The sequence below is a fragment of the Pteronotus mesoamericanus genome, unplaced genomic scaffold (assembly GCF_021234165.1).
Source record: "Pteronotus mesoamericanus isolate MK-2021 breed Mesoamerican mustached bat unplaced genomic scaffold, CSHL_Meso_final contig_40, whole genome shotgun sequence".
In the NCBI taxonomy this organism is placed as follows: domain Eukaryota; kingdom Metazoa; phylum Chordata; class Mammalia; order Chiroptera; family Mormoopidae; genus Pteronotus; species Pteronotus mesoamericanus.
In genome coordinates this window covers 8,002,056-8,009,713 of record NW_026555150.1, presented here as the reverse complement: position 1 = coordinate 8,009,713, position 7,658 = coordinate 8,002,056, and positions in this window count along the sequence as shown.

The following is a 7,658-nucleotide window of genomic DNA, read 5'->3' as shown; positions in this document are numbered from 1 at the left end:
TCCATGCTGTTGTAAAAGGTAAGAGTTCATCTCTCTTTCTTCCTTTCCTTCCTCCCCTCCTCCCCTCCTCCCTTCCTTCCTTCCTTTCTTCCTTCATTTTCTTCTTTCTTTCTTTCAACCACAGATTTTATTTCTTTAAATATCAAAGCCAATTATAAAACATTTAAAACCATTAAAAGTTCTCAGCAATTAAAACAAGACACCAGCACAGAAATAATCAAGTAGATCAATGAAATATAATGAACATTCTAGAAGCAAACATATATATCTGTATAACACTATAATATATGATTAAATTAATATTTCAAGTCAAAGCAGAAAATAAAGCTTATTCAATCAATAAAGTGCATGGACCACTATTACTTAAAATAAAAGAAAAATAGAGACTTATTTCACACATTATACAAGAAATATTCAGGTAAGTTAAAAGTCAATATGTAAAATCTAAGGAGTTTTAGGAGAAAATACAAACTAATAATTTTCTTACCCTGAAGTAAAATATTCAAACCCAGAAGCTATAAAGTAAAATATTGACAATATGACTATATTAAACATTTAAGACTATATAGTAATACACATATAAAAAAAGTTAAAAGACAAGTAATACAATGGGAAAGTATTTGCCACACATCTAAAACAAGGTTAATAGTTTGGAGTTTTTTAGGGAAAAAGTTACTACAAAACTTTAATCAAAAAATGGATAAAGAATACCAAAAAGTCATTTAAAGCTTTGTAAAAATAATAGAAATATGCAAGAAATATATAAAAATGCATATAGTTTCAACAAATAATAAAATTAAAATTAAAATAATAGATCATTACCACAATCAGATTAATAAGTATTAAAAATATCGGTAATATCAAGTATTTGCAACTGTGAAAGGAACTGGGTGTTCTTAGACTCTTTTTCTTCATCTTAATGTAGTCCCTTTAGCATATTTAAGCTAGGCCTGTATTGCTATGAACCTCTCTAAGTACTACCTTTTCTGTGTCCCATAGGTTTTGGACTGTTGTGTGTTCCTTTTCATTTGTTTCCAGAAAAATTTTTATTTCTTCTTTGATCTCATTATTGACCCATTCATTGTTTAATAGCATGCTATTCAGTCTCCGTCAGTTTGAATGTTTTTTTTCCCTTGAGTTTGGCTTCTAGTTTCAAGCCCCTGTGGTCTGAGAAAATGCTTGTTATGATTTCAATTTTCTTGAATTTCTTCAGGCTTCTTTTGTGTCCTATCATGTGGTCTATCTTTGAAAATATAACATGTTCATTTGGAAAGAATGTGTATTTTACTTCTTGGGATGAGATTATATATATATAAAATCTCAGTAAAGTCCCTTTGATCTAATGCGTCCTTCAATTCCACAATATCCTTGTTGATGTTTTGTTTAGAAGATCTATCCATTGTTGACAGTGGGGTGTTAAAATCCCCTATTATCAATGTGGTGTTATCTATATCCTTGAAGTCCTCCAAGATTTTACTTATATCTTTGGGTGCATATAGGTTTACAATGTTTATGTCTTCTTGATGGATTCTTCCTTCAAATATTATGAAGTGTCCTTCTGTGTCTCTTTTTATGGCCTTTGTTTTGAAATCTATCTTGTCTGATATAAGTATTGCTACCCCAGCTCTTTTTCCTGTCCATTTGTTCAGAATATTTTTCCATCCCTTTACTTTCAGTCTGTGTAGGTTATTTGTTCTGAAGTGGGTCTCTTGCAGGCAGCATATGTGTGTGTCATGTTTTCTAATCCATTCAACCATCCTATGTCTCTTGATGCAACATTTAATCCATTTACTTTTAAAGTTATTAATGATATGTATGTATTCATTTTTCCCCTTTGTGTCTGTGTTCCTCTCTTTCTCACTCTTTTTCTTCATCTTCTTACATCAGTCCCTTTAGCATATCTTGCAGTGCTGGTTTGGTGAAGGTGTATTCTTTTAGTCTTCTCTTGTCTAGGAAACTCCTTAGTTTGCTTTCCATTTTAATTGAGAGCCTTGCTGGGTAGAGAAGTCTTGGTTGTAGGTCTTTGCTTTTCATTACTTGAAATATTTCTTGCCATTCCTTTTTGCCTTTTAGTATTTCTGTTGAGAATTTAGCTGCTAGCTGTATTGGGGCTCCCTTATATGTTATTACCTGTTTCTACATTGCTGCCTTTAAGATTCTTTATTTGTCTTTAATATTGCAATTTTAATGATGATGTGTCTTGGAGTGGACCTCATTGGGTTCCTCTTGAATGGGACCCTCTGTGCTTCCTGGAATTCTGTGACTTTTTCTCTCCTCCAATGAGGGAAGTTTCCCATCATTACTTTTCCAAACAGGTTCTCTATCCTTCCTCCTCCTATTCTCCTTCTAGTATCTCTATTATACAGATATTTTTATGTTCAGGTTGTCCTGCATTTCCCTAAATGCCTCTTCATTCTTTTTGTCTTTCTTCATTTTCTTGTTCTTTCGGGGAGCTTCATCGAGCCTGCTTTGGATTCCTTCTACTGTATTCTTCAATTCAAAAATTGTATTCTTCATTTCCTTTTGCCTCTTGTCAATACTTTCTATGTCCCTTTTCATGTTGATATAGTTTGCAGTAAGTTCTTTGTAGTTTCCCTGTAGTTTTGGTATATTTTTTCTGAACTCACTGAGCTCATTGAGCTGCCTTTTAATCACTGTTTTGAACTCAATATATGATAGCTTTGTTTGCTCTATTTCATTTAATTTTCTTTCTGGGGATTCCTCCTTTCCTGTTGCTTGGAGGGGTGTTTCTTTATCTTCCAATTATTTGTGAGACTCTTCTTTTTTGCTTCTCTTTTGCTTCTGCTTCTCAACTTGATCTGTCTTGATTTCCTGACTTTGTGGTGTGAATTTCTATGGTGGGTAACCCGTGAGTCAGTGGTGCAGCCTCCCTGACCTCATGAATATGATGCTCTTTGGATGACTTTTATGTGATTTATGTCAGCTCTCTGGAAGTAATTGTGTTTTGATTGTTGATTGGTCATTATTTTTTGGGTCCTACCCTCCAGCTGGTTGACTGAGGGTTACTCTGCCCACCATGTCTTGTGTGTTTTTGTGCAGGTGCTGCCAGAAGAAAACCTCAAAGCCCAGGAAACAAACTTTCATCCGCAAAAATAACTCTCCCTTCAATCCCACTATAAACAGCAAATGAACCAGTATTGATAAGGTTGTAAAGAGATTAAGATTATTATAAGAAAGGAGAGAAATAAACTATTAGTATAAAATCTAATGAGTTAATATCCACAAACCTGATGGACCCAAAATGGTCATTACAAAGCCATATTGTCAAAAAAGTATCTCAAATCCTGGAGAAGACCACAGTGGATTTTGTCTTGGTAGCCTCTAATGTTAACTGCTGGTTTTTCTTTCTGGATCTTTCTCTGATTTGTCATATGTTGACTCCATCTGCCGTTAGGCAGTCTGTTAGATAGTTCAGGAATCTATTGTCTGTGTCTCTGCCCTTGCGTTGTTAACCTAGTCACTCAGCAGTCAGGCTTAAGCACTACAGGGCCAGGGCAGAGCCCCTCCTGGGGGTGGGGCTATTGTTTTCTCTCATGCTCCTGCTGCTCAGGGAAGAGGTCTGCTTGAGAAAAATCGCTGCCGCACATGGGAGATGAGTCAGCACTGGTATCCCCTCCAGCTACTTTCTCAGTTCTTCCCCACTCTCTAGCCCACTCTTCTCCTGCCTTTGCCGGATCCCAAGGAAAGTGGCTACAAACAAAAATCTATGTGTTGGCCTTTTAAATGGCTCTTTGCATCTCCCAGCCACCTGTTTCTGGCAGAGAGCAATCTTGCCGTTTTTCACAGCTGTCTGTTTTCTGTTTACTTTTTGGGCTCTGGTGCTGTAGGCTGGGGATACCTTCTTATGGTTTACAACCCACTCCTCAGGGGGATCCAATTGGCCATTAAATATCCCTCTGGCATTGCTGCCCATGGGCGCCCAGCCTGCCTTCTCGAGTCTCCACCACATTCCTTACCAGTCAGATTGTGTGAAAGCTGATTCTTCTGACTCTCTGAGGTTATAAGACTTCTCTCTCCCTCTTGTTCATTTGATTGTTCTGCGTGATTTCTACACAGTTTATTTGTAATTCCAGATTGGCCTGAGTGGAGGTCAGGGTGACTTCCATTCACTGCTCCACCATTTTGAAAGCTCTCAGACCAGACCAGTCCAGGCCTTTTGATTTTCAAGAATACATACATTTTCTGGAAGAATTGTTTAAGGGAGAAGTTCCAAGATATGGAAAAAAGTGGAATAAGGCCACCTGAAGAGTGGGATTTTTGAGTACAGCTTTTCTAAGTTTGATAATCAGGGATATTTTAGGTTTCCAAAGCCAAGAAAATGGAACTCACTTGCAGGGCTCTAGATGGGGAATTATTACAGAATGATGTTGGTGGCTCGACCATATGTATTATGGACTTGAGAACAATGGAGAGCTCCTTGTGAGTGAATCTTTTGTCAGTTAAGCAGTCAGTTTAGAGGCACTCTGAATCTCATCAGAGCAGAATGGCTAAATTAACTTGGAGAGCCTCCTTGACAGCATTGTTATGTTGCTTAAATAAAAGCTTAAAAGATGATAACTATTATGTGCTGTAGACTTGTATCACCCTTCAATTTCAAGCCACCGTGTAAGCCTGGGCCTGGGATTCTGTTATAATCCTCTAAGGATTGGGGAAGATGTCCAAAAAATGAATGACATATCGGATGGTGGAGAGTTTGGGCAGATTGCACAATTTGGAAATGTAATGAAAAAAGGAACTTTGTATATTGAAATATTTTGAAATAAAATTATACCTGTAACAAATTCATCTACACAGTTAATCAGTGAGTGTTGGTATTTTTCTCATTAGTCTTATTATTTTATCAATTTATAGTTTTTCACTTTTTATTAAAGTAAAACACTAATCATAATTAACATGCCATCTTGCTACTGAAGAAGAAGTACTTCTGGTCCATTTAAAATACTATGGTGGCATTTACCTTTGTTTTTATTTTCTTACTATCTATTAAAGTGACATATTTAAGCAAATTAAATCCTCACACTGTTGTCTAAAGGTGCACTTGTTCAGAAATTCCCTGAGAATATCAAGTGACTTTTATCCTCTGTTCTTTTACTTTATGACTTACAGGTTTAGTTACTATATATTGTACAATTTGTGGAGTGTGTAGATAGCAACCCAACCACATGGAAATCCTATTTGAACTTGGTGGGAAATTGCCCAGTTCATGACATGGATATAGGAAGTTCTAAGGAAAAAATTCACAGGTAGCCTAGCTTATTTTGTTGACTATTACTGCCTTCCACATAATAAATGCAAAACAAAACCCATTTCTATCACTAGACCACAAAGTAAGTGGTAAACCACACATTTTTTATACATATACATTTCATGTTTTTAGATTTCTCTATATTTATTCTCTGTACAGATTATGATGCATTCAATTTGTTTTACATTGTCATAGTTATGAATAATACTCAGTTATTCCTTGAGTACTACTGACTTTTAATTTACACTTTACATAAACATATACATTTTGGCTTATTTTTTTTAAGTTGGAAATATTTTGCATTAATGTTTTTTTTTTTTTTTTTTTTTTTTTTAGTGGATATACATTTCTAAATCAAGGAAAAGGTGGTAGGAGGAGGACCATGCATTTTTCTGACTTTTTGCCCCTATTCAGTCATCAAAGACATTACTTCAGGAAAAACAAACTACAACAACAAAACAATAATGAGTGGTCTGGTTTCTTGTATGAGACTAATAGTAGAAATATAGTCAAATTATTTAGCCTTTTTTAGGCACTGGACACAGAGTTTCTTGAGATGAGGAGATAGAGGTGCCATTTTAGAGAATAATCTTGCAGTAGTGTGCAGAATATATTGGGACATGAAAAAGATGGGAACACACTGAGAGTAGTTGGAAAGCACTATTAAAATTCAGTTAAATATTACTTGTTTTAATATTTTATAATTTACAGTACATTAGTTTGAAATGCATAACCACTGTTACACTCTAACTATTTGCCTCTCTCAATTTCAAATTTTAAAAACTTTATCTCATACAATTATTTGAATGCATGGCTTTCTGAGTGTCAAATACTGTAACTGTTAAGGACAAGGAAACCATGCTATAATAATGTAATTACTCAGCTTTTAAAGAGTATGTGAGCTAACAAGTGTCTCATTAGTAATAACAGAGAAAAAATCCCCTTGAACTTTGATTTAAATTTAAAAACAATTATTTAATAGAATAAATTAATATTGTGCTAGAGATAGACTATCTAAATTAATTCTAGATTAAAATATCGATTTGATAGAACGTCACCATTTTATATAAGAAGTGAGATTCTGAATTTTGAATTTGGAGTTAGTCTGAGCAGTGCTTAAGATTTGATGTAAGTTAGGCCAGTGCTCTAAACCTAGTTCCATTGTTAATGTATTATGGAGTTACATTATGCAGTGATTGCAAGAATAAGTTACATGAACTCAAAAGCATTGGTTTTGCAATTTTGAAAAAAATATTAAGGACTAAATTGTAATAGCCCAGATGACCAGTCTAATGATTTGTTTGGCTTTTTCATGTTATTTATTTGTGGCACTTACATCTCCAATGCATGTCTAGAAGTTCAATAAATACTTTCTGAATGAATAAATAAAAAATGAAATAATAGTATAACTGTAAACCATACCTAGTTTGTTCACTGATGTACCTCAGCATTTAGCATAGTTCCTGGCACCTGGGAGAATGATTAATCAATTATATAAGTCTCTGAAAAAAAATCAGCAACCTAGTGCATTTTAAACAACAAAATCCAAGATTGTATCTCATTTGTGGGAAAACAAACCATTTTCAAGTGGATTTTTCCTTTTGCTTCAATAACCAAACTAAAATCACTAAGATGAAAAGGTCATTGCATAGTATGTAGTAGCAACAGGATGCTATGCAGACTGATGAACATGTCTAGAGGACACATATGAGAGCTCCTGAAAAATAACTGGCTACCAAATTATTATAGCAGTCTTCTATATAAGATTACTAAATAGCCTTGGCTGGTGTGGCTCAGTGGATTGAGTGCTGACCTGTGAACCAAAGCTTTGCTTGTTTGATTCCCAGTCAGGGCACATGCCTGGGTTCTGGACCAGGTCCCCAGTAATGGGTACTTGAGAGGCAACTACACATTGATGTTTCTCTCTTCTTTCCCCCTCCCTTTCCTTCTCTAAAAATAAATAAATAAAATATTAAAAAGAGACTACTATATAGTCACATATATGCCCAATTTATATATATATAGTAGGATATATATATGTATAGACAGTGTGTGTGTGTGTGGATACTGGGATGGTAACAGAAGCATTGAGAGCCATGAATTTGGGCTTGGGGACAGGTTTTTTTTTTTTTAATTCAGAGCTATAGAACTCCAGTAATTTCCAGGAATATTTCTGTGAATAAGAGGTTGAGTGACTTTTGCCTCTACGAAGTGAATTTCTGATAGGAAAAAAGATGGCAGAGGAGTGAGTGGGAGTCGCGCTGACCTCCTCCCAAGACAAACTAGAATTGTGACTAAATAGTGGAGAAATTACCTGGGAAACAATGGAACAATATAGGGAGAGGAACCTTGGAGCTGTGGACAGACAGTGGAATCAACTTTCACACACCCG